At 50.3% G+C, this 27,048-nt stretch overlaps 1 protein-coding gene across 1 annotated transcript in view; it reads right to left on the minus strand.

The window, feature by feature from the left end:
• The window catches only part of MYOCD (myocardin), a 126,228-nt gene extending 101,073 nt beyond the window's left edge, over positions 1–25,155 (minus strand). Inside the window, exon 1 of the mRNA XM_083874924.1 lies at positions 25,049–25,155. The gene's annotated coding sequence lies outside the window, so the exon portion shown is untranslated. The remainder of the gene's footprint in view (positions 1–25,048) is intronic.
• Positions 25,156–27,048: the final 1,893 nt, after the last annotated feature.

Here is a 27,048-nt window from a genome sequence, read left to right on the forward strand (position 1 = left end):
GGCTTCAGCAGCTCATCTTCCAGAAAACTAATTTTTTGGCTGGAAAGCTCCTAAACTTAAAAATTCACTGCTCAGGTCTTAGCAATCCCCTTCACAACTCAGGTCTCCACATGTCAAACAAGTTCCTGGATCATGTTTTCTTCCTAAGCTTCCAGGAGTGAGCTTCCTGCCAAGGTGTGTACCAGAAATACCAGAGCTGGGATCTGCCTCTTCCTGGAGACAAACCAACATCTCCTTTGGGATCTAACATAGGAAGAGACACTGCTTCCTCTGCTCAGTGCCACTGCTGTCCCACAAATGCACCTTTGCAGCCCAAAAGGAAAGGAAAATAGGAGGTGGAGTATCTACAGCAGCTGGACCTGGGGCATCTCTGCAGGACTGAGAGTCCTGGCTCCTGCAGGAGCCTGTGCAGGATTGGACACAACACCCTGAGATGCACTTGGCTTCTCACATGCAGAAATGTCTTCAGGAATGACGTTTTCATGAGGCTGGGTCTTGCTTGGGTTACAGTGACGCAGCTTTGATGGTTCTGCACTGTTCTTCCCTGCCCAGCAGGGGCCACGCATCTCACCCTCGCCTTCCACCTTCTCACCTTCCCCTGTGCCACTGCTATGTGCCTGAGGTGGGAATGAGTACAGCTTGCACTTCCTCACATCTGATGCACCAAATCTGCCCGTTTTGCTGTTTGCTGCACTAGAGGCTGAAGTGGAAATAAATACATTTGGCTTCAATGCATGTGCAGCACCTCTTAAGCAATCATGACCCACCATAAAACTTTAAATACACAAAGAGAAAAACTGGGAAAGAGAGGTTCAGAGATGCAGTTCAGCCTTATCAAATTCTTCACGTGTTTGTTGTGGTGTGTTTGTATTCCTGGGCTTCTGCTTGCAGGAATGTTGCTGATAAAACCATCTCACTAAACATGGACTTGGTGTGTTTTAGCTGGTGTTTACAGTGCTCAGGCAGTAAGAGCAGCTCTGGATTCCTGGGGGCAAATACTCAGTGAACATTTGCACTGGCTTGTTGCAAATGCTGATCAAGTCCTGCTGTGCATAAGCTCTGCAGGAATCCTGCCTGGTCATCCTTAGAGCCATGGCAGGTTTGGCAAGGCACGAGGTGACTGTGACCAGTTGCCCCTATGCCCAGAGCAAGAGGCCTTTTCTCCTCTGAGACCTCCCTGGGCTGCCAGGGCACGCACCACTGCCATGATCTCATGGTTTGCCTTGCACACCATGTCCCTGTTGGACAATTTCCCTCACTGAACTCCCTCCTGCCTCCTCAGGGATGCAGAAAGTGCAGAAACCCCATCCCATGACCGCTCTGAGGGTGATGGAGCCCGCAGGCCATTTCCCACAGATCTGCACATTCCTCCCATACCCTGAAGAAGTGACCTGCTCACCACTTCAGCTCCACCAGAGGAGCTGCAGGGCAGGGGGAGTGCCTGGATCCACTGGGCTTTCCCAGTGAACAGCAAATGAACCAAGGAAACCTTCCACCAGCCTGGATCCCGCCCCCCCATTTCACTGACAACTTACCCAGTGCAGCTTCTTGTGCAACCCCTCCATGGGGTCTTGCCAAGAGCCAGCAAACAGAGCTATGTGAACCATAAAATCTCCATTTGGGGCAAACCCTCCCAGCTTTGGTCACAGTGTGACCCCCCCCACGCTCTCTTGGTGAGGTTTGCCAGCTGTTTGCACCCCCAGGGCCTTACAGGATAGAATCTCCTTCCCAAGCCTCCAAACTCTCAGTGTTGATACCTGCTCCAAGCTGCCCACAGGCCTTGGACAGCAGGGAAGAGCCCAAGGATGGGAATTGGCTGACTCCAGCCTGGGCTAAGTGATGAGGGACAGGGGCTGTTCTCAGGGGAAAGGCTCAGCTCTGCCCTCAGCCCCCTCCCCCTCCCACTGAGCTGTTTTGGAGAAAAAAAAAAAAAAAAAAAGAAAAAAGAAAAAAGAAAAAAGAAAAAAGAAAAAAGAAAAAAAAAAGTGTATTTTCCTGTTTGTTTGTTTTGTGGTTGTTTTTTTTTTTTTTTTTTTTCATAGAAAGAAGTTTTAAGTGGTGGAAAATAGTAGAGGAGTAGTGATCAGGAACTTGGTTATTACTCCAGATCCTCCCAAGGCCTACCTCTCTGTCAGTACTTAAATGGGCTGAAAATATCTAGGACAAAATCAGACTGACAAATTGTGCAATTCTAAAATAAATGACCTTCAGCAAAACTATTCAAGAACTGATTTGCTGCTTGTGCATCCACATCGATGGCACATCTGCTGGCATCCAAAGGTCCTTCCCAGCACAAGGATTCCCTCGTGAGCATGGGCACCATGAGCATGGGCAGGCTGGTATGGGCTCTGCAAGGTGATTTATTACAATCTGGGAGCACCCAGAAGATAATGTGGAGAATTCCTGCCATGTACAGCACTGCAGGTGTGGTGCATGTGGTAGAGAGAGAAGACAGAAAAAATTCTTGGAGAAGAGAGGGCTCTGGGGACACCTTAGAGCCACTTCCAGTGCCTAAAGGGGCTCCTGGAGAGCCAGAGAGGGATTTGAGACAAGAGCCTGGAGTGACAGGACAAAGGGAAATGGCTTTAAGCTGAAGGAGAGTAAATGTAGATTAGATATAGGGACAAATATGTGAGGTGGTGTGAGGATGGGGAGGCTCTGGCACAAGGTGCCCAGAGAAACTGTGGCTGCCCCTAGATCCCTGGCAGTGTCCAAGGCCAGGCTGGACATTGGGGCTTGGAGCAGCCTGGGATAGTGGAAGGTGTCCCTGCACATGGGGTTCAATCCTGTTCAGCCCCAGCTTTGTTTGAAGCCTCTTCATTCACAGAAACTTGGAAAAAAGATTATTTCTTTGCTCCAAATAGTATTTAACACAGTCCTGACCACCTTACTGACAGCAAAGCCCTCCCCACATCACACACTGTAACAGAAGGGGTGCACTGCTGTTACTGGGAGTAAAAATCTGAGCTCTTGAACATCATGTTGTCCAAGAGAGCTGGGAATTTTGGAAAATATCTGTGCAAATGACTGATCAGCACCATACTTAGAGGTCTCACCAGGCTCTGTGGAGAGACAGAGTGGAGATAGGGCCCCCCTTTTGCACCCATTGCCATCAAATGCTGGTGCCTTCTCTTGTGGTAGCACTGCTGCTCAGTACAGGCTCTGTGTTGGCAGAGGCAGCCCCAGCTCCTGGCACCCTGCAGGGATAGTGTGAGTGATGGATGGGGCTGTAAGGAATGGATGGCCTTGATAATGCTGGGACAATGCCCTGTGCTCCAGACACGTAGCAAAGGCTCCAGAGGGAAAGGGAGGAAAACAGACTCATCCACTCCAGAAGATGAAAATGAAAGCTTTGAACAAGGAGCAGAGCCTGACTGGGCAGAGAGACTGCAGGAACAGTGGGAGTAAAATTTTGCTTTTGGATGAGAGAGACAGAGGAGAAGCCATCATGCTGACATGAGGCAGCCTGGGCACTCCAGCTGCCTCAACTCTTCCTTTTCTACAGCCCTTATCCAGGGCTGCTCATGGCAACAGCATTGAAGGCATGAATGCAAACCCAAGGCAGGGACCTCAGCCTTCCTGCAGTTTGTATTGCCTAAAGCCCCACGACACAACCCTCTGAGGACTCCAGTACTTTTCCCCAGTGCCCTGTGCTCAGCTTTGATATTTGATATTTGATAAGAATTTGATAAGGCTGAACTGCATCTCTTAACATCTCTCTCCTGGTTTTTCTCTTTGTGTATTTAAAGTTTTGTGGTGGGTCACAGTTGCTTAAGAGGTGCTGCACATGCATTGAAGCCAAATGTATTTATGTCCACTTCACCCCCAGTAGAGCTGAACTGACTCCTGGGCCAGTCCTTTGCCAATACAGGCAGCCTGCTCTCCCATCCACAACATCTTTCCATGCTGAGACAAAAGGTGGAACACCCAGAAGGCCAAAGCTACAACCCTACAACCCCAGGAATGCTGTACAGTGGATGGAGAAGCTGGGCTGGGGGCTGAGCCATGGCACAAACCTCCACAGTCACCCACAGGTCTGTCCTGCCCATGGGCCAGCCCTAGGCTACAAGCACATCAGGTTTTGTCAGCTGGGGCTGTGGTTTCTGCATTTGGCTCTAGATTAAAGGAGCCTGCAAGAAAGATGGGAGAGAGAGACTCTACAAGAGTCTGGAGTGACAAGACAAGGGGGAACGGCTTCAAACTGACAGAGATCAGATCAGAAGTTAGATCAGTTAATAAGAAGAAAAATAGGAAAATCAGATGATAGGAAAAAAAAATCTCCCCTGTGGGGATGGTGGGGCCCTGGCACACGCTGTCCAGGCTCTCCCATCCCTGCAAGTGTTCAAGGCCAGGTTGGATGGGACTAGGAACAACCTGGAATAGTGGAAGTGTGGCCATGGTGGGGGGTAGAAATGGATGGGCTTTAAGGTCCCTTCCAACACACACCATTCTGTGATTAGATTATTCTGTGATAAAAAGCATTTAAGGATTTTATTTCACGGGCTCCCTGGCATTTGCCACCAGTCCTTAGCCCTGCTTTTGTGCGCAGGGTTATTTCCATGGTGAAACAGTCTGCTAAAAATAGTTAGAACTTTGCTGGATAACACATACAGATAGCTCTGAATTAGATAAAACATCTTATGAATCTGGACCATACTTGTAGTTTTAAAAGTAATTTTAAAATAAACTTAAAAATCTTAAAATAACCGTAATATTCTAAGTGTGCTGAAAAGGCTCAAAAAGCAGTTATCAGCCTCAGATTTGTTCTCGCTGCTTGTTTTATTTGCAGAACTGCTTTCAGGATAATCTTGTGAATTGCCCAGGTCTGACTCATGAGGAGTGCTGTGTGATGGGGTTGGTTGGGTTGGGATCACACCAGATACGGGTCCTGCACACCTGGGGACAGCCCTGCTCCAGCAGCCTTGGCAGAACGAAGCTTCTGAGAGAAATTGCACTCTTTTCTAAACTATGAAGAAAGCAAGATCCTCTCTCCATCCCAAAAGCCAAGGCTGTACCAGGAAGAAAAGAAAACATGTGGTTGGTTCCTTTAGACAACTCAGAGCTTGAGATGATAAACCATAGTGCAATACAGAATATCAAGAACTAAAGGACCACTTTTTTAAAGCATGCTTCCAGAGATACAAACAAATGAAACATTCAAGGCCCATTATCCCATGACTTAATTTTTCACTCTAGGATCATTTCTGTCATGTCATGAAATCCCTTACATTAACTTATCAAGTTCCATCTACAAAGAGCCGAGGCTCCTTGCCCCTACTTTCCAGTTTGGAAGGCTGTTCAAGAACGTTGCTCTCCTACTGGCTAGAAATTTTAATAAATCCTGCAGTCTAAATTTATCTGCAAAATCACCCAGACTCAAAGCACCAGGCCTGTGACCAAAAAGGGCCATGTGTAGGTAAGTACAGGTGGGGTTATTGCAAGAGGCAAGGCTTAGAATTAACTGGGACTCCAGGTCCAGTTGCAAATCTCATGACTGGTCCCTCTTATTTCGCTGACCATGAGCCACAATTTTCTGAAACATCCAAGAAAACATTTTCCTGGCTGTGTTGGCAATGACCAGAGGACAGAGTAAAGCTGCACAGGAGTTACAGATCTCTTCCTTCCTGAGTAACATCGATGTCAGAAAGAGAAAATTATTATCTCTCAGTTGTGCAGAACAGATACTCAGTATCCAGATTTCTGATACTGAGTGACTGAGTAATAAAAATGCAAATGAAAAGTAATGTCTATGGGGAAAAAACAGTCTACAGAGAAGACCAACAATGATGACCAAAAGGGAGGTGAAATGGGCTGAGACCTTTAGTTTGGAAGGAGAAGGCTGGGGCAGGAAACCTCAGTCTGAGGAACTGCCCAGTCAGGAGTGGTCCAAACAGCATTGATGAGAAATGATCGCACACTACAGGAACTAGGGAAAACCAAAGACATGCTTTAGCATGAGATTAAAAAACAAAACAAAAAAACAAAAAATAAAACAAAAAACAAAAAAACAAAAAACAAAACAAAACAAAACAAAAACCACAAAAGCAAATTAAGCAAATTTCTTCTGTTGTTGCCTTGAATTTATCTCTCCCATGGTTTTCACTGTACCAGGGCCAAAAGGCCTGCAGTGCTACCCAGTTCAGCTTCTCTCACTGTCTGGTCTTCCACATTAATTCCCTTCACAGTTACACTGTGGAGTTCTCTGCTGCAGGATGCTGCACACGCCAAAAGCTTGGATAGTTCCAAAAGAATACATTTAGGGAAGAACTTCAAGGTATTAAACATGGAGATGCTCGGTCTGGTTCATGGAAACTCTGTGGCACAGGGGGTTAGGAGCAGATTTATGGTAAGCGGGGTCTCTGAGCATTCCATGCTCTCCTCCAGTCATGTCCCTGTGGTTGGGACCAGCTGCTCAACCAGGCTGAGCTGCCTTTTGGCCTCGGTGAAGCCACAGTCCCTGTCTCACATAAATCCATGTGCAGCAGTGGCAGCCTCTCAGTCTGGTGTGTGGCACCGTGCAGAGCAGGCAGGGAGGAAGAACATGGATCAGGAAAGGATGGAGATTTGTGGCAAGGGCTCTTGAGGCCTGGTTGAGACTCAACGTGCCCACCAAATGCTCCAAGGCTGCACTGTGGAGCTCTGTGGCCCCACTGCAGGTCCCTGCTGCCAAAGGACATTCCTCAAAGCTACTTGCTAAATAATGGAATCTAAATTTCCGCCTTCTTGTGGCAAAGTCAAAAAAAACAATAACATTAACCAAATTATACCCTGGTCTAAACAAAGGAGGGCCAGGGCTGCCAATTTCACAATTATCCCAAATGGGTCTTAATATGACACAGATAAATACTTTCCAATTATCCAATGGAACAAGGCTGCCCTGGGGGAAATGGAGAACAATATATTACAGGGGCCAGAGACCCAGGGGACTCAGAATTCACACTCCAGCACTCCTGCTGCAGTCCACACATGGCAGGGGAGGGAGGCAGCAGGGTGAGAACCCATCCTCACCCATCCCCACGTGCTGCTGGTGGCACTGGTTTTCTGGCAGTGGGACAAGAGGGTCAGTGAGGGTGTTGAAGCTTCTGCTGACAAGGAAGCTGAGGGTGGGCTCAGGGCCAGGGGTTGGCTGCAGGGTATCAGGACTGGCACTGCTGTCCTCCCCAGCATGGCTGCAGGGACAGGGTGATCTCTGTCCCAGTGCACACAGACCTCAGCAAGCTGCCTAGGGCTGTGGCAAGTGCTGCTGCTGGTGCTCCAGGTGTGATGCTCACCTTGCTGCCCACAGCTGCACAGCTTTGGATCAGGGTAGGGCACCCACAGCAGGAGGAGGCACAGGCGTTGTTTGTGCCCAGGCTGTTCTGTGCTGAGCAGCATCCTTGGATGGCTCTCAGCAAGGTGTGATTTGCTTTACTTTGGCCCTCACTAAGGCAGCTTTTTTTTTCTTCAAAGACAGTAGCTCAGTCCTTCACCACCCCAGGCTGGCTGAACTACAAAATCTGGACTGGTCTGTGAGGGAACTGTGGGTTTCTGTGCTCTGCACAGCCAGGATGCACATGCATGTGAGTGTATGAGAGCACAAAGCTGAGCTGTTTCCCAGGAAACTGTGTCCCTGCCATGGGCAGGCTGAGCCCTGGGGAGGGGGGCAAAGCCCACACTGAGCTGAGAGGGCAACTCCCTGCCCTGTGCTGCTCCAGGGGTGCTGAGGCTCTTCCCCTCTCTGCCATCCCTTTGCCCATCCAAAAGGGCTCAAGCCTCAAGCTCCAGGTTTACCTCCAAACCTCCCATCTCACTCTCCAGGGAGCCAAGGTGCCAAGTGCTGTAACCATTGGTGGTATGGCAGAGGGGAGGATGTGGACATTAGTTACCTCAGAAACTCACACAGGGGTGATTTTCTGATTCATATCAGAGCCAGAACCAATGCTTTAGAATTACACACAGGCTTGTTGTTTTGGCAGGGTAACCAAAAGCAGATGCTGGATGGAGCAGCCAGTGAGAAGCATCAGGAGTGCCCGTGGGTGCTCACAGCACAGCAACACAAACAACTGGCCTGAGGAGGGATTTCCTTCCTACCTAAAGCACCCTGCAGCCTGGCCCTCTCCTGTCCTCTCTTTCAAGGTCCAACAAACAAAGGGGTCAGAACCCCTTTGTTCTGACCCAGTGACAGCACATCCTACATCCTCCCTGATGCTCTGCAGGCCTTTCCTCCCCTGGCTGTGGTGGGCTGGGTCCAAATGAAGCTTTGTGGGGAACTGTGGTGCTCCACAGCCAGGGGCTCCCAGGGACAAGCTCAGAGGGGGAGTCAGTTGTTATTTGATGCCAAACCACACATTTTCACCCCCAGGCCCCTATCTCCTCCCTACCTCTCACAGGTGGGCTGAGCCCACCACTGTCTCATGACCATTTTTGCAAACCCCACTGTCTGTCTGCAAAGAAAAGCCCTGCAAAGCAGCTCCACATCCTCTTTTGCTGCCATCAGTTCCAGGGGTGTGCACATGCCTCATCCCACCCCCCAGGTGTGGAGATGAACTTCCTTAACCTGCTGGAAGCCTCTGCAGGAAAATCCATCATTCCAGACCTCTCTGTGCCAATCCTGCACTTGGAGCACCCATGGCCTCTTCCAAGCACATGGACAGCTGGTGAGTTAGGGACAGGGAGGCACAACCATTCCAAATATCCCTGTTCTCTTCCTGTACAGCCTTCCTTTTTCTGGGACAATCTGCATGTCCCTGCAGGGCAAAGCCAGGCTGGTACAAATGGGCTTTCCCCATGTCCTAACTTCACCCCAGCTCCTGTCTGCAGAGGTTTTGGCTGCTCTTCTGGCACCCAGGATCCTGGGAGAGGTACAAAAAGGCTGAGGGCAAGCTGGGACTGGTGGGCACTGTCCCGGGGGACTCTTTTGCATTATTTAGTGCCTCCCAAAAATCATACATGTCCTGCTCAGGGCAAATTTCTCCCCTGCCAGAAGTGGAACTAGGGTTGGATGCAGAGAACTGAAATGTGAGTGGGGCTGAGAGGAGCATATGACCCTCTGCACATCCCAAATCCTCCTGAGCCAGAACCTGTGATGGGCCTTTGAAGTCCCCAGCCTCCAGTTCATGTTGGCATGGGTTTCTGTGATCCTTGATCATAAGCAAGGTCCACTGAGGACCCCAAGGAACTCAGCAGCAAGCTGCAGAGTGAAGCAGAGGATGGTATACACTGGGAGAGATGGAGGGAGACTGAAAAGGCAAGTGAAGGAAGAAGTCAATAAAGAAAAGAGACAAATTCATCCCTCTGGTCACCACCTCACACAGTCCTGAGCTGGAGAAGAAGCCAGACACCCTTTCCTGATTTAGGTTGAACCTCTCCCTCCAAAGGTGCTGCTGTGTGTGGCTGCCACCTGCACCTGGCCCCAGGTGTGTCAGAGCTACCTGTGCTGGAGCAGGAGCTGCTGAGCAGCCTCTGTGCCACCCCTAGGTGGTTTTCAACCAGAACTTGGGACAGATATTGAGGGATGAGCTTGGAGCTGCTCAGTGAAAACTCCATTGATTACTCTGTGCGGTACCTTCCCGACATCATGAACACCTCCGCCCCTGGGGAAAATCTGGGTTCTATCAGCTCTTATAAGCAAGTGTTTCGAAAGGTTTACAGAAAAGTAAAGTAAACAGAGCTCTGAGTAACAAAAGAGCCCCGTTTATGCATTCTTTGATTCACTGTAAAGGATGGTGTAAACTGACTTTTTAACCAAGCATTAGGCAAGATTTGGGCCCCCGCCATTATATAATAAACAGTGACATGGCTATATTAAAATATTTACTTAATGCACTGAAGTGACTTATAGTATGAGTGGCTACTCAATAGGATGGCCTAAGTGTTAAGGCGTCAGGTGCCATCGCCTGTATAAATATTCTGTGTGCACTTGTTTATAGGAAAACCCCATCTGGATTTGGCTAAAACAGCAGACACCCTGCTGACCCCAGTTTTTGCTATTGGAAAATATAACACAAGTGTTCACTCATCTAGAATAACAGCAGTGGTTAAGTGCCATCTGACAGACAGAAGGGTATTGGCTTTTCTCAATAGACAGCAGGCTGGGTGCTGTGAAGGGCTTCACAGCAGCAGCTCCCCAAGATTTACAGCATCCTGTGGACCAGCAGCAAGAGGCTCTGCCTCCCTGCTCACAGCTCTCGACAGACAGGGGACATCAGGATGCCTGGGTGTGCACAAAAAGGCTCAGACCCCTCCAAATCCTGCTGAAACACAGAGGTGGGCTGTGCCACTTTGTGAGTTGACAAAGGGTCACGGCCTCTTCTCTATCCAGCAGGCTGCTCTGACATGTGAATCAGCTCCTGCCCAGCTGTGGTGGCCCCTGGCTGTGTGTCCCCAGTTCAGGAACTGTTTGGTGCCCTAAAGCCTGTGCTGGAGCTGCCCTGTGTCCATAGCGTGGTGCCACCTCCTCAGCTGGCACTGGGGAGCCTGGGACTCTGCCAGGAAGTTTGTTAGGTCCTTGCTGGCAGGGAAAGAGTAGATAATCTCCTTACAGGATGGGATGAAGAGGTGCCTACTCCCAGCTCCTGTCTCCCCCAGCTTCTCTCCCCACACGAGGCTCTGAACCACTGCTCTCCACCAAGGAAGAGTTGCTGTTCCTTCCACACTACACTACACATGTACACTGGCATAGCCAAAACTGCTCATCCCATGTGCCACTTTCTACAACCAGCTCCCTCTGAGTTCAGCTTTCATTGCAGTGAATGATATGAATTACCTTGGCTTTCCAGATAAGGCCTCTTCAGGACGTGCTACAACAGCACCATCGTTCTTCTCTTTCCCAGATAAGATCATCTCTGACAAAGGCAAGAACTGCATTTTTTTTCTGAGATATACCTTTTTTTTTTTTTTTTTTTTTTTTTTTTTTTTTTTTTTTCCCAGCCAACTTACAATCAAATTCCTACAAATAGGCTTAGCATTTTTCTCCTACTTGTTTTCAAAAGGTGGGCTCAGCTTAGAGGACAAAGGTTCCTCCTCTGCCTGGGTTGTGGGGCACTGAACAGGCTCCCCAGTGCAGTGGTGACAGCACAAAACCTGCCAGAGCTGAAGGAGCATCTGGGCAATGCTCTCAGGGACAGGGTGGGGTTGTTGGGGTGTCCTGTGCAGGGCCAGGAGCTGGAGTGGATGATCCCTGTGTGCCTCTCCCAGCTCAGGACATTGCCTGAGTTTATGACTCTGTGAGATGCAGGAAGGAATGGCCTGTCCCATGTTGCCCCACTTGAATGAAAGGCTGTGAAAATCTGACTTCCCACCACAGCACGGGCCAGGGCAGAGAGGGAAACACCTTCACTGCTGGTTATTTCAGCCTCTGACTGCCAATGCTGACACCACTGTGTCCACATGAGCTCCAGGAGGAGCAAACTGCTGTGAGGGAGGGGAAGAGGGTGCAGGTGCAATTGGCAGACACAGCACAGGAGAATCCTTGCAGGCAGCAGGAGAATTCCTGCCTGGGAGGATCATACAGGAAGGGATTATCCCAGTGAGGTTTTCCCCTGTCTCTTGTGCAGTCACAGGGGAGTTGGTGGAAGGGACATCTGGAGAGGACCAAACTCCTGGCCAAAGGAGGACTGATGACAATGTGAAATCAGGTCACAGCTTTGTACAGGGGAGTCTTGAGTGCCTCTGATGATGAGGCACCACACAGGAAGTCAGTTGAGCCTGGCTCCTTCTGTCAACTCCCTCTGTTCATAAGGGCAGGTGGGAGGAGGAGAAATGAGAAGGTCACTGGGAGCCTGACCCCTGCCCTCAGCCAAAGACTCTGCCACTCCAGTTTCCTCCAGAAGGCTGCTGGCTCCAGAGCCCTCAGCTCTTCAGTTCCTTACTTGTCCTCCCATGAGTGTTCCTGAGTGGAACTTGCGTGGCTGAGGTGCTCAGGGCCTCCTGGTTCTCCTCTGAAAGGCTCTTGTCAGCTGGGCTTTCCTCCTGCAGGCAGAGGTGAAGGTGCCAGACAGATGGCATTTCAGATTGCCCAACAAAAAATCTACTGAGCTGGTAAAACAAGGTACTTTTCCACTGGAAGATGAAGGGTACTTTTCCACTGGAAGATGACTCTGAAGGAAAAGACTGTTGGCAGAGCTGTGTGTGCCCTGGAGGGTTGGCTGGCCGTGGGCAGAGATCTGGGAGCTCTGCAGGGACAGTCCCCGGTGCTCTCCTCCCCTTGGCTGGTCTGCAGGAGGCAGCAGCTGGCTGGAGAAAGGAACTCCCTCCCGGCAGGGCTTGGCACACTGCAGGAGTGCCCATCCCGTGGTTCCTTGAGGCAAGGACAGATGTGTCCCACCTGTGCCAGGGGGAACCACTGATGCCTTAAGTTTTATCTTTCATGTATTTCAGGTTCTGTGCTGCCCAGGGGTGCAGTTCTGAGCTCACCACCAGTGTCACTCAGCTCTGCACAGAGCAGGGACACAAAACAAACCCTTTTCCTGCTGGATGGACACCAAGGACAACTTTCAGCCCAAAAGCACAAACAAGGGTGGACTGAAGGGAGAAAACAAGAAGGATGGGACTGCATCATCTGGAGATGTAATTAGACAATTAAATCCCAACATGCAAATGGACCAAAACTTCTAAAAATGTAAGATCTTGTGACCAGTCAGCCATTTTGTGACCATTTTGGGTCCACCTTGAGTGTAGTCCTGGTCAGGCTCTTGTCCTGCTCATGGTGGATCCTGAAGGCCTTTCAATAAATATCTGCTTTATTCTCTTAGCTCTGTCCAGTCTCTGTGTCAGGTCAGCCTTCCCAAGGCATCACCACCACCAGCACAGGGCTGGATCCCTCTTCTCTCACACTTCTCCTATTGCTCTGAACCAGTCTGGACACCAATCCTGTTCTGCTGAGAACATCCTTTTTTCCCAGCCTGTGGTCAGCCCCTGCAGCAGTGGACATCCCCAGCTAGTCTTGGAGGAGCTTGGCTGTGTCTTCCTTCCCCACCACCACCCAGACAGACACTGAATGGGAATGACCACTCCACATCCTTGCTGCCTCCCTTTGTACCAGCCTTTAGCAATCCCAGCCAGACCTTCTCCTGTCAGCATGCCCACAAGGATCTCAACATTTCTGCACACCCAGTTGTTTGAGAGCTATTGCTTTTCCTTGTCTCTAATGCCCACATTAGCATGAAGGAGAGGAGACACTTAAACATGGCATTTTTCTTGAGAAATCCATGTCAGCTGGCTGCTCCACTTCATTGTGGCCTGCTCTAGGTGCCTGCACATTTGATTACCTGCTCCAGTATTTCACTGTGTTATTGCCATGATGTGGATTATCTCTTATGTCTGGTTCCTTTTGTCTCCCTGCCTGAGGACAGACAAAATCTTGTCCGTTCCCTTGTTCTCAGGGAGAGCTGCCAGGAACTGTGAGATGGCATCAGTTCCTTAAATGATCTAGACAAATTCAGCAGAATTTCAGCAGACCCAGCTGAGGTGAAAATAAGTGGATTTCATTTATGTAAGCACCCTCAAACTGATTCTTCCCTTATTCAATCCACATTTCTCCCCCTTTGTAGTCAGTTAATTGCATTAATCACTTCATTAAAGTTAATCACTCTAGGAGCAGCTGAAGCAGAGAAAGCACTGAATTTTTCAGCCTCACCATTCCCTCTGTTGTTGGTTTTCCTTCTGTACTGAGCAGCACTTGCTTTTGTTGATCTGCCCAGCATCTTTTTTTTTTTTAACTAAGAGGAAACTGCAGCTGGGCAACCTTGCACATGACTTGAAAAAAGCAGGGAAAAGCCCTGGCCAAGTGCAGTGGGTGCCCAGGGGGAGGGAGGGACTGTGGTGATGGGCAGGATCCCCTCATCCACCTCTCCCTATGGGGATCTGCACCACCCCAAGGTCTGGGTGCTGCTCCTGTGGCTCTGCTCACCCTCACTGGATGGCAGAGGGTTAGAAGTTGTAAAAGTTTCCCAGAATCTGAGCCTGAAGCTCTTCCAGGTTTGTTTTTCCCCTTCATATCCACATTACTGCCTCCTTTCCCTCACTCCCAGCCTGTAACTATATAACAACCTGGGCAGTGTCACACAGTCCCACCCTCACATCCTCTCCAGAGGCTTTGCAGAGCCAGCCTGTCCTTGGGGCAGCTGCACATATACACTGTGCCCTGCACTATATTTATGAGGAGCAGTTTAGTCTTGAGCCCTTTCTGTTCAATAATACCACCCAAACAAGGCCAGCAGGAGTGGGGGAGATGGTGCTCCCTTTTCCCAGGAGCTTCTCTCCACCTGAGGTAGATGTGAAACTGCTTCTCAGGAGGCTCCTCACTCTGACCTTCCTGCCTTCTCCCAGGACCACCTGCTGTCCAAAGCTTTGGGGTGGGAGTGTTCTCTGCTGGCTCCCTCACAGCGAAATGCTCTTGGGTGCTGCAGGTGGTGAGGATTTATGAAGACAGGGTGTTGTCAGGGTCTCCCACTCAGTGGGCTGGTACAGCCAGACTGTCACCCCAGGAAGGCTGTGACACTCTGGTGTGCAGGGGGCTCTCCCATCCCTTGGGGACAACAGGAATCAGGAGCATCTTATCCTTGCTTGGACCTAAAGACACCCACTAGAGATGGAGATGGAACACACCCAGCACACAGATTAGATGAGTGTCAGGAGGGTGGGAAACAGAGACATTGTGCAATATTTTGTGCAGAACTCCAGCATTTCCATCACTCCGGCATCATCACACAGGACTATCCATGCTGGCCTTGAGGGGAAGACTGGAGATCATGGAAGTGGTGGGAAAGGTTGAGGCTCTGGGAAGACTGACATATAAGGGAAGATTCAGCATGACTGCTGTGGGCAGTGGAGCACAGCAAGCCCCTCATTAGTGCTGCCCTGTGCCTCCTGTGAGAGCCCTCCCTGGGAAGGGAGCACTGGAGCAATGATAGCACTGGCTGAAATGCTAAAGAAAATATCCTAACAAGATTTTCTGCAAATATTTTTGTGAAAATAAAAAACAGAAGCAGAAAACAAACATCTGCTAAAAGTGCAGTTTCAGTGTTTAGAAGCAAATAAGATTTTTTTTATTAGTGTTGGATCTTTTTAGCAAGCTATCAGCTTAGCCAGGAATCAAATGTCAGGGTTAAGTTTTCCTAGAATTGCTAATATCTCAGCAAAATCAGCTCAGCTACTTCTAAAGAGAAGAAAAGAACAGCTGACACCTGTCACCTGTTCACCTCTAAAAGTTGGAAGAGGAAACTGGTATTTTCTGTGAGCCCGGGGAACAAAGGGCCTCTTGCAGGTCACCTAAATGCCACCCACATCTGGGTGAGCTGCAAGCTGAAAATTGCCAAGCATGTGAAAACTTTTGTGCTGAAGCTGCTGTGGTGGGAGTTGTGAATATGCTGCTGTTTGCTGGTCTGAGCAAAGTGCAGCCTGTGCTGCTCTTTCCTGTCGGCATCACTGAGGCTGCCCCAGACAGAAGCTGTGGGGACAGAGCAGGTCCTTCTCCCCTCTGCCACTGCCTTCAGAGCTGGCCTTGTGGACAGCTGGTGGCACAAGAGAGCCCTGTCTGTGCCAGGGAGCTCTAGAGATGCCAATGGGCGGCAGCTTCTTTTCCCAGCAAGATCCTTTGTTCTCCCCATCCTTACCTGAGTGGACAGCCACCCTTCTGTAGCCATACCCCAGCCCTTCATGTCCCTCTGCTGTGCCTGTTTGACCTGGCTGCTATTTGGGAGGACTCCTGCCTCTCCCACCTCTCCTGTCAGAGTGGTGTGGGGAGGTAGAGCTCTGATAGACTCAGGGAAGGCCCTAAGGATTGCACAGCTGTGTGCTGGCTGACACCTCAGCCCTTTTCCTGCTGTGTGGGCAGACAGGCTGCCAGCTCCTGGTGACAGATCTCTGCAGACAGCTCAAACCCAGGGAAGGGAAGGGAAGGGAAGGGAAGGGAAGGGAAGGGAAGGGAAGGGAAGGGAAGGGAAGGGAAGGGAAGGGAAGGGAAGGGAAGGGAAGGGAAGGGAAGGGAAGGGAAGGGAAGGGAAGGGAAGGGAAGGGAAGGGAAGGGAAGGGAAGGGAAGGGACACACTCTCCTGTCCCTTCCCTTGTCCCACCTGTTCACACAGTGCTGTGAGTCCCACTCTGTGCTCGGGGTATTGGTGAGACCAGCTGGAACAGACTCTTCCAGCCTCCAGTGCATTCAGTTTGTTCCAGACCTAATGCTTCCCTTCTTGCTCTGCTCTGTGCAGAGTGTGAGTGTCACACACCCCTGCCCCAGCCCTCCTGCCATGGCAGGGGCCCCTGTGCCTGCAGCTGCTCCCTCTGCATCACACAGAGTTTCTTCTGAGTCCCAGCAGCTGTGCCAGGAGCTGTCCCCGGGCTGAGCTCTTGCAGAGCCTGCAGGGTGTGCAGGGCTGCAGCACAGCATGGCCAGGGATGTTCCCAATGCAATCTGCTGCTCAGCACAGGGCTGGAGCTGGCTTTCCTAGAAATGACAACACCATGCACTAGTCAGGAGTCTTCTGGGTTTTTTTCACTCCCTCTGTGCCTGTGCAGAGAGGTGTTCCAGAACTTCAAGCATGGAGCAGTTGCTGCCTGCTTGTGTTTGAAAAGCATCATCCTGGCAGGGCTCCTGGCTGCTTCACAGGGGAGGCAGTGGCTTGGAAGCAACAGCCCTTTGAAGTGACTTTGAAGCCCTTTATGAAGTGACTTCATAAAGCCACTGCAGAGAGCCTGATTCCTGTGGTGCCAGTGAAATTGGTTATGCAGCTGCTGAAGGACTGGTGGCTTTTGAGGAATGAAAATATGGACCAGTGGGGGTTTTGTTTCTTCTCAAAGATAGAAAAAGCCAGTGAGGTGCAGCCTCTCTGGTGGAAACCTGCACAGACAGGAGTCCTTCCCCCTCTCCATGCTGCCATGGATGGCAGCCCTTCCTTCACTCCAGGACACAAAACTGTCCTCTCAGGCTTGACACAGGCCGTGGCAGGGGGGATAAGCCAGCTTGGAGCCCTCCTTGGCTGCTGCCTGGGCTGTTCTGGGGGATAGTGGGGGTCTTGGTGGACAGGGAGGGTGGGAAGCTCCAAATTTCAAGTGCAACCTCCTTCTGTGTGCACTGGGACACAGAGGTACAAGGGAGATTGTGGGTGGTGGCCCAGAAAAAGTGAGCTCCAGTATTTATCTGTGGCCTTCTGGCCTTTTTCTTCCTCTGATATTCTGCATTGCTGGCGAAACACGAGATCCCAGGGTCCCTTCACTGCTATGAAGCTGTCAGTTTTATTGTGAATTTTCAGCTTTTGGAGCCACTTACATCTCATGGGGTACAGAGAAGGTCATGTCAGTGAATAGAGAGAGCCAGTTGCTCTTTAGCCTGCTAATTCCTCTCCTGTAATTTTGGGAACAAGCCTGCAGCTAGCCAAGCAGTAGCCAAAGCATTGGCTACATCCAAGGGGCTCAGCAGGAGATTTGTTCCATGACAGAGAACTAAGCAGTGGTGCCTTGAGTACCTCCAGCACAGAGCCAGAACATCAGGCATGACCAGACACGCTGGACATCATCCCCCAGACTGTCCATCCACAGTGACCCCCAACATTGTTAATTATTCACCTATTGCCCTTTTTCTGGACAGTTTTTCACTCATCCTCCATCTCCTCCAGCTCTGAGGTCCTAAGTGCCCTCATGTTCACTTTTTTTCCTTTTCTTCCTCTCCACCAGCATCACTTACTCTCAGACCAATCCTGCCTGTTCCCCCACCTGGATCCCCATATTATTTTACTGGGCTCCTGGGTCCATTTCCAGCCCAGGATCCTTCTCATGTGTTCTTTCTCTGCCCTCCAGAATCTGGGTTCTTTTCCAGGAGTTCCACATCCACATTCTAGTCCTCCCCCAAGCCTGTCCCCAGCAGAGCTGCAGCATGGCCTGTGCAGACAAATGCTTGCAAGGTTTTAGGTGCTAAACTCCAGCTAGTTCCCATTGAGTCTGTGTGAACTAGGGCTTTTCAAACACTTTTAATGTTCCCAAATTTGGGCATCTTTTCTCTGGGATAGCAGGAGGCACATCTTGACATACACACCACCACCTCTGCCAAATGTCTTGTGCTGCTCCACAGCCTGGATCTGCTAGAGCTTCTCAAAATGCAAGTCGTAAGAATTTTGGGGGAAAAAAAAGGGAAAACTCTACTGGTTTTCTCTAATCTCCTTCTCTGATGCAACTTCACTGATTTCAGTGTGATGTTATAAACAAATCCAGGACAAGATAAATACATGGCATGAGGACTCCTGGTCCTGAGCATTCATCAAAGTTATTGACAAATAGAAAGAGGCCCTTGAGATGAGAAGTGTTGAGTGACCTGAACCACAAAGATTATTTCTCACTTGCTTGTCATTCACAACAAGCCCCACTTCAATCTTGAATGTTAAATTTAAGCTGCAATTGCCCTAGACTCACATTTGGTTTACTTCAGAGGTACCAGGCATTTTGAAAAGGGTGATGCTGATGCCAAAATCCAGGACATTTTATGTAAGATGAGCTCAGAGGAATTAAAGCTGTCAAAACACAGTTCTCTAAAGTGCCATGAGAGCACACTTGGTCTGCCCAGATCAGCCCAGAGAGGCCTGCACCCAGGACTGTATTTGCCAGCCCTCTGCCCATCCTGTGATGATCTTTCTTTCCTGGAAAGCTCTTCCATCTTCCAGCTGGAGTTTGTCCTGATAGTCAGAATAACAAACACATGTGATTTTGACCAGGAACACCACAGTGCTTGGATTGTTCTTGGCACATGAAGGTTCTTCTAAGCACTCCCTGATGCCCACTGAAATGTTCAAGCAGATCCACATCTACCCAGTACCCTACTCCTCCCCATTTCTCACTTGGTTTCCTTAAATGAGCCAGAACAGGGACACCACTAACAGGAATAATTAAGAAAGGTGATCTCTGAGCTTAAACATCCACAACTGCAGCTGGTGGACTGAACTATAATATTTAAAATTCACTCTGCGAGGGTATATCACACACATCCTGTCTGAGACCTGAAATCCTCCACTTCCCTCCCAGCCTGTGAGACCAGACAGAGTGCAAGGACCTACCTGGAGCTCTGTCAAAGGGCACAGGCTTGGATTTCTCATACATTTACAGCATGCAAATGTTTCAAGGGTCAAGAATTATTCAGTGACAGACACTAACTGCAGATCACAGACAGACTCAAGACAGTCACCACCTGGCCACAGTCAAATTATAGGAAGATGCAGGCAAAACTGTCCCATCTGTTCAATAATTAATTATTGACCTTTCCTGTGCCTGAAGTCCTGGAGCAATCCCTCTGCCTGCACCACATAAACACCCTGATGGTCTGTGTAGACTGGGAGTGCCTCACCTTTCAGTGCTGTTTAGCTCAGCCCGACATGCCATGTTTCAAAACGTTCCAGGGCTTGCGTTTCTGCACCAATCTAAACTTGTTGGAGTACAAACTCAGCTTTTCCTGCTGCACTCAGTCTGCTCCACAGCCCCAGGCACTGCTGAGCTCTGACCAGCCACTCTCTTGTTCAACTCAATAATTCCCAGCAGCAGGAATTGCCACTTTGGAGGCACCTCATTCACAGCTAGGACAGGAGAATAATTTTTCAGCCAAGGACAGCACACGCAGCATTGCCAAGATCCATATCACACAACCAAGGAAATTTAAGATATATTCTGTACTTACTGAACTTTGTTGCTTCCCTCCTCCTTTCTCCTATTTTCTTTCCTACCCTTAGGTACTTTCACAGACATCTTACATTTTCCTGTCTAATTTCTTTTCTCCAGCCCTTCCAGTTGTCTCACCTTACCGTGCCTCTGCTGTTAGCACCAGGCTGCTGCAGCTGGTTCTTGCACCATGTCCACTGAGCAGGACCTCTGAGCTCTCTGGCTGGTGTTGCAGGAGTGGGGAAGGAGCAGTCTGGTGATGGGCTCCCCCAACAAACAGAGCTGGCCCCTAGGCCAGTGCAAGTGCCTGCAGCAGATCAACTCCAGCCTCCTGCCCAGAGGGTCAAAATGTGCTCTTCACCCTGAGGGGAAGGCTCAGAGCTGGGCAGGAGTAGCACAGCAGCTTCCACAGCGAACAGGAAAGAGCTGTGAAGGGGTCAGAGGGTGAAGATCACCCCCAAATCTGGTCCTACTGAGATAGAGGATTCCCTTAATCTGTTAATCCCTTCTCCAGTTCTGTGGTACCGTGGGGTCAATGCACACTCAACATGATAAAAGTACTGCAGGAACGAAACACTAATAAATAACTTTTATATTCTTCACTTCTTCAGTTGTGACATATATAAAAGAGATAAAATGGGCCCTCTGAGAATCCAGCCTTAGCTCTTATCTTCCGTTTGAACTGCTAAGTGCCAGCTTGGTTATTACTCATGCTCTTGACATTGAAGTTTTTCCTTCAGCAGTAACTCTTGTGCTGAGGTTGCTGTGAGTAATCTCTGGGAATTAGGCAGCCGCATGCTCAGGCAGACACTCACCAACACAGCTGAGCCCCGATGCCTGCTCCCTTCTCCCTCTGCTAAGCCCCAGCAGAGCTGACTTTGACCATTCCCTCTTCCTGCGCTCAGGGATGGGGAGCACCAGTGAAGGTAAGACCCTGTGTGCAGGGAGACATCACCAGCCTGTCTTGCCTGCATACAATCACAGTCTCCTGAGCTGGGAGGGACCCCCAGGATCACCCAGTGCAGCTCCTGGCCCTGACCAGAACCCCCAGCAATCCCACCCTCGGCATCCCTGGCAGTGCTGTCCAAACACTCCTGGAGCTCTGGGGCTGTGCCCATTCCCTGGGGAGCCTGGGCAGTGCCAGAACCATCTGGGGGAAGAATCTTTTCCCAAAATCCACCCTGACCCTCTCCTGACACAGCTCCAGCCATTCCCTGGGTCCTGGTCACTGGCCATGACAGGGAGGACAGCAGTTCACATACAGGATGGTTCTGCTGGCCAGGGGACAACTTCATTCACAGAGCCCCGACCTGACTCCATGGACCAGCAGAGTTCACCAGCCTGGCCCAAAAGCCCATGGGGACACAGGGGACACAGCTGTCCTCTCCAGCTGGCTGGGCATGGGGAGAGTCACTTGGCTTTCAGGTGGTCAGTAGCAAGTTCAATGGCAGGTTGTCCTGGCAGAGTCCAACTGGTGCCATTGGTGTGGGGTTCACATACACCAGTCAGGATGTCACCAGGATCCAAGGTGATGCAACAAAAATGAGATGAATTTAGCTCATTTCCCAAGACTTATCACAAAGTCTGAGTTGTTCAGGTTGCATGGGGGCAACAGAACTGGCTGCAAGGGTCTGGCATGTGGGTTTAGGACACCTCCTCTGACATCAGCCTACAAGGGGGAGCTGCAGCATTGTATCCCCAGTGTAACTCAGTCCATAGGGATTCATCTTTACTACACCTTTTCCAGAGCAGTATCCCAGAATAATTCTCTCTTTCACTTTTTAAAATATATCTCCTTGCTAACCAGAAAAGCAGTTTTATTATAAGACACCTGGCTACTGCTAAAAACCTTTCTGAGGATGTAGCTGTCCCTGTTCAGTCATCACAGCCTGCTCAGCCTCTCGTCACAGGAAACCTGTGGATCTGCTGCCACTGTCAGGTGCGGATCTGCTACAGCCCGTGCTGGGAAAGCAAACCCACAGTGCCTCCTGAAGGGACACCACTCAGCTGTAATGATCCTCCAGGATGTGAAGCCTGCTGGCCAGGATGTGGGGCACTCCCAATCATCCAGGTGCCCAGCTGAAGGCTTTACCTCACCAGAGGGGAAGCCTTTGGCCAGAATTTTAATGGACCTTAGTGATGGTTTGGCTGGTTCAGCTGGAGATGTAGGCAGCCAGATCTGAGCCTGATTGAAGAGATGAGGTGCTCAGCCTGAGGTGGGACCCTGCCCCAGTGCTGCTGCTCGGGGTACAGAGCACCTCAGTGCACTGAGTGTGAGGTCTGACCTATTGCTGTAAAGACAGTGATATCCATGAATTTTTGGGAATGCCCATGATATCCATGCCTGAGATCTTTGCCTGCACTTACCAGCTAAGATTATGAATACCCAGAGCCAGTCTGACCCCAAAACCCAGGCCCTTCCTTAGAGAAGGAATTCACCTGTCCTTTACAGGCTGAAACCCACCTGAGCACACACACAGCTCTCTTCCAGCCACACCCAGTGTCCAGCCTGATCAGAGCAAACCAATAAACCAGACCAATGATCCCTTCCACCTCCAGACTATGCCTTATTTCCTCTGCAAACTCTCAGTGTCTCCTGTCCCACCCAGTACTGTTGCTATCACAAAAGGAGCTGCTATGGAGAGGGCTTCAGTGCCCTCCAAACTGAGACCCTTCATTGCCTGAGCATCTCTGGTAGGAGAGGACAGCAAATGAGGCAGGACACAGCATTCCAGCAGAGCAGGAACGTACTCAGAACCTGCTGTGGAACCATAGCAGAACAGAGACCTGCCTGTCCTGGTAGTTGTACTTGCCTCTAGAGTAAAATCTCTTTCAGAAATGCATGTGATTTTAATATAGAGTATTAGAAATTAATATTCCACTGTTTCCTCCTTTCCGGGGAGTGAGGCCAGGTGTTTCTTTCTGAAAATGGTTCTGAATCAGACACGTATTTTTCCAGCCAGAAAATTCCAGCATGAAAAATCTTATGCTAAGGAGCTGCAATAAAATTGATCTTTCATCCAGAATAGACAAAGCTTGTCTTACTCTGTTGCCTTCCCCCTCTTATCACCCCTGGCAGGAGGCGGTGGGTCCTGCTGACCTCGTGTTTCAGGGACAGAACAAATGGCTTCTCCAGCAGCTCTCTGCTGGCAGGTCTCCTCCTGGCCCCTGCTGTGCTGGGAGATTGGTCCTTGCAGACCCTGTGAGTACAGTCCACAGCAAAACGAACTGCCTTCCCTGCAGACTTTTCACCCAGCCATTGTAAATCCTGCTGGCCTGGTGCCAAGCACTACGCTAGACACAACCATAATACAGTCATTTTTCTTCTGCACGCTGGAGAAGGAAACAGCAGAGATGCTGTTCTTTCAAATAATTTAACAAAATACAGATCCCAGCTCAAGGTAACTCTTTAACCTCTTCAGTGAGAGTCCTCAGGGCTGTGCTGTCCTGCAGCCTGTCTGACCACAGCTGCATGCAGGGGATTTTCAGGGGCAGGAGCTCTGTGCTGGTGTCAGAAAGCAGATCCACTTCCAAGGGTGCTGGTAGGGAGCAACCTGGATAACTGGGGTGATAGCAGCTGACCCTGCAGGGGATTTCATGCAGCGATAGCATAGATGGATGATTTGCTTCTGGGAAGAATCATTCATGCCTGGTGACTGGAGGAAATCAATAAGAGGAAATGCTGTTTCAGAAAAAGTTTGTGTCTCTCAGACCTGGTCTGCAGCAGCACCCACAGTGTCCCAGGCAGTCTCTGCTCCCTGTGCATGCTCTGATTTGCTCCAAAACCTTGAATTGCTGGCCCTTCCTGCTCCTCTCCATGGATGCTGAGCCCAGTGGACACAGCAATGCCACACAGCTGAGCCAGTGAAGCTCCAGATACACAGATCAGGGGAACCATGGAAACTTCTCTTACTTCCAGATAAGAAGGCAGGTCAGGTTTGTCTGTTTGCATTAGAAAAGAAATGCTAATGACTTTCTTTTTAAGCTCAAGAAGATGAGCTTAAACATTAGGCCTAAAGCCACTGTATGATGGCCAAACTCTGAATTTCCAGGCCATCCCTCTGCAGCATGCCAGGAGAACATTCCCAGCTACATTTCGACACCCACGAGCTGTGGGGTCATTCCACGATGAGCAGTGTCCAGCTCAACCACCAAGCCAAGCAGCTTCAGGCACTGAGGAGCTGTGGTGGGCACACACCTGCACAGCTCTGTGGGAGCCAAGGACCACCTCTTGGGCTCAAAGAGGAGCTTAGGTGAGTGCCAGAACCCTCTGGGGGAAGAATCTTTTCCTAAAATCCACCCTGACCCTCTCCTGACACAGCTCCAGCCATTCCCTGGGTCCTGGTCACTGGCCATGACAGAGAGGACAGCAGTTCACATACAAGATGGTTCTGCTGGCCAGGGGACAACTTCCTCCATTCAAAGAGCCACAACTTGACCCCATGGAGCAGCAGAGTTCACCAGCCTGGCCCGAAAGCCCATGGGGATACAGGGGACACAGTTGTCCTCTCCAGATGGCTGTGGTATGGGGAGGAAGCTTCCGTATGCTTCCCTGTCCCACATCTGAACCCCAGGTGCTGCTCCGTGGTCAGTCAGGGAGAGCTGCCCTCATGGACAGGTCACACACCACGAGCAAGTGGCTTTGTCAGCAGCAGCAGCAGCCACTGGAGCTCCTGTGCAGGGCCAAAGTACCACCACAGACATGCAGGCAGCAGGGAAGGGCCCTGCCTGTGCCATGTGGTGCAGAGCTTTACAAAGCCCACAGATCCTGCCTGGGCCCTGCAGACAGAAAGGGCTTTTCCAAGGAAAAACAGGACAGGAAAGACCCAGTAATCCCCAGAAAGAAACACCAGCACATTCCTCCAGGCAAGCAGTTACGTGACGGGCGGCAGAGACACTCCCCAAGGCCGACAAGTACCATGTGTGGAAATTTCAGTTCCAGCTCTGCAGCAGGGCTATGGTCATGGAGGAGGTGGAAGTCAGCCCTGCCAAGAATTTGGGGCTCTGCTCCATGGTGCTGTCTGCACGTGCTGTGCCCTCTGCCAGACCTGCCCTCAGCTCAGGCTGGCTCTGTTGTGGGATGTTGATGTGCTTATTGCATGTCCTGCTCTGGTCCAGGGCACTGGGGAGATGGAACTGGATGGGGGACATGGTCTCTAGTTCTTTGAAAATGTGAATCCAGCATCCCAAGTACCCTGAACGGGTTCTCAACACCAGGATCCTTGTGCTCCATCTCGAACAGCAGAGATATAAACATTACCAGGAGCTGGAGTTGGAGCACAACTATCTAAAGAAAAGAGCCACTTCTTTATTTTTTATTTGGGGAAAATAATCTGACACCAGATTTCTTCCGCTCCCTTTCCCCCCTACATGCCCTGCCAGCCACCCTGGTACTTTCTGGGGAAAAATGGGGAAATCTGAAGCAACCTCTTACTTGGATATGTTCTCTGTAGCAGTAGATGGAAAAACAGTGAAAAGACCTCAGTGTCACAGCAGCTGAGTTCAGCTTCTAGGAAAGTGCCACCAGCTGTACTGCTTTCCTCAGTGCATTCACTACAGCTTTCTGTGTCTCATGACTTGCCTTCTGCAGAGGTGTCACCAGGAAATCTGTCACCACTTGATGTCTGAGAAAGCCAAAGAGAGGGGAAGGAGTCCCTGGGACTGGGTGCAATGGAACAGTGACGGGGCTGAGTGTCATGGGCTGGGCCCAGCTGCTGGCAGAGCATTTCTGTGCTGCTGTAGGAGCATTTCTGTGATTCTGAAAGAGCATTTCTGTGCTGCTGCTGCTTCTGCTGCTGCTGCACATCTCATGTGGGAGTCCCGGGATAATGGTGCTGACGGGAAGCAGCACCAAGGCAGGCAAGCAGACAGACAATAAAGAGGCTCCTTTTCCTTTCATGAGCTCTCATCCCCTGTGGCAGGTTTATAACAGTTGACTCCAGCAGCGCTGGGCCTGTGGAGCTGGGAAGTCGTTACCCGTCTGGGAGCTGGCAGGGAATGGGAACATTCACCTGGGATGGGGCCCAAAGCGTCACCTTTCCAGAGCCTTGAACTTTCTGGGTGAATGACTTAGTTTAGATTAAAGGAATCAACAAAACCAAGTGTAAGGCATTCTCTGCTGGTAAAACGGGATCAGCACTGCCTGCACTGCCAGAAGGCTCCTGGGAATTTAAAGGAGAAGCAGACAGAAAGCAAATACTTGGAAAAGCAGAAATCTCAATTACTGGGTGATGTTCTGGGTCCAGGAGGATGCACAGTCAGAGAGGAAGTTTTTTGGTTTCAAAGACACACTCGTGTTTTGATAGCTCAGTTACTTTTTTTCCCCCAATAACTTCCAAGGAAAAAAGAAACTGTCTGCTCAGAGATTATCTCTGCAGTGATATGTGGAAAGCAAAGCAGAGCTGTAAAATATCTCCAGTTAGGGATCACAATCTGGAAGAAGAAAACAGGAAACATGAACCCAGTGGAAACCCAAAGATAAATGATCATCCAGCTAAAGAGATTTTGAGACAGGGAGATTTTTCCTGCTAAAGAAAGAAGGGTTTGTGGAAGCTACACCTCATCTTATACATCAGGAGAAGACTTTCCATGCAGGAATGAGGCAAAGAAATTATTGCCTACCTTGGGGAAAAGGATAAAAAGGATAGGAGGAGCATTTCAGCTCTGCAGACAGCACTGTGATGCATGTGACACGGAGAGCTGTGACACGGGGAGCAGACCCGTGACAGAGCTGGCAGGGAGCGCTCGGGTCCTGTGGCAGAGTTATTTTTCTCTGCAGTGAACTGAGGTCAGTGAGGGGACACCACTGCCCATCCCCTTCTGAGACCTGAGCTGTGCTTTGTGCTGGGACAGGGCTGTGCTGGGCTCAGCTGCTGCAGGGAGCCATGGAGAGCACAGCACAGCCACCCAACCCTGCCATGGCCACACCGTCCCCGGCACCAGGAGCACATGGATGTGTCTGCAGGAGTGAGCACCACAGGGAATTGCAGCTGCTGGCCAGCCTGAGAGGCAGTGATTTCCCATCCTGTCCCCTCAGGCCTTCTGGACTGGCTTCTGCAGTGGCCATGGGAGCTGTCCCACCATCGGTGTCTTTCTGACCTGGAAGATGCATCCTGGCATTTCCCAGCTCTGCCACTTGTGCCTCTTGACTCTGAAAGAGAGCATTTGGAGAATGGCTGCTGGCAGCTTTCCCACCCAGTCTCACATCTGTGGGGCCAGCATGCACCCCAAATTACTGTGTACCCAAAGGGTTGGCACCGTTCTGTGCCCACTGACATCACAGCCAAGGGGGGAGTGGGGGAGGCTGGGGGAAACCCTCAGCCCATGACACTGGGAGGCAGAAATCCCATTGGCTTAAAGGGAGCGAGGGCTTCACTTTGCTCTTTAGTTATGCACTTTGTCATAGATCCGCCTGGGAGCTTTTTCAAAACAACA

The sequence above is a fragment of the Zosterops lateralis genome (genome assembly GCF_965231275.1).
Source record: "Zosterops lateralis genome assembly, chromosome: 18".
Classification (NCBI taxonomy): domain Eukaryota; kingdom Metazoa; phylum Chordata; class Aves; order Passeriformes; family Zosteropidae; genus Zosterops; species Zosterops lateralis.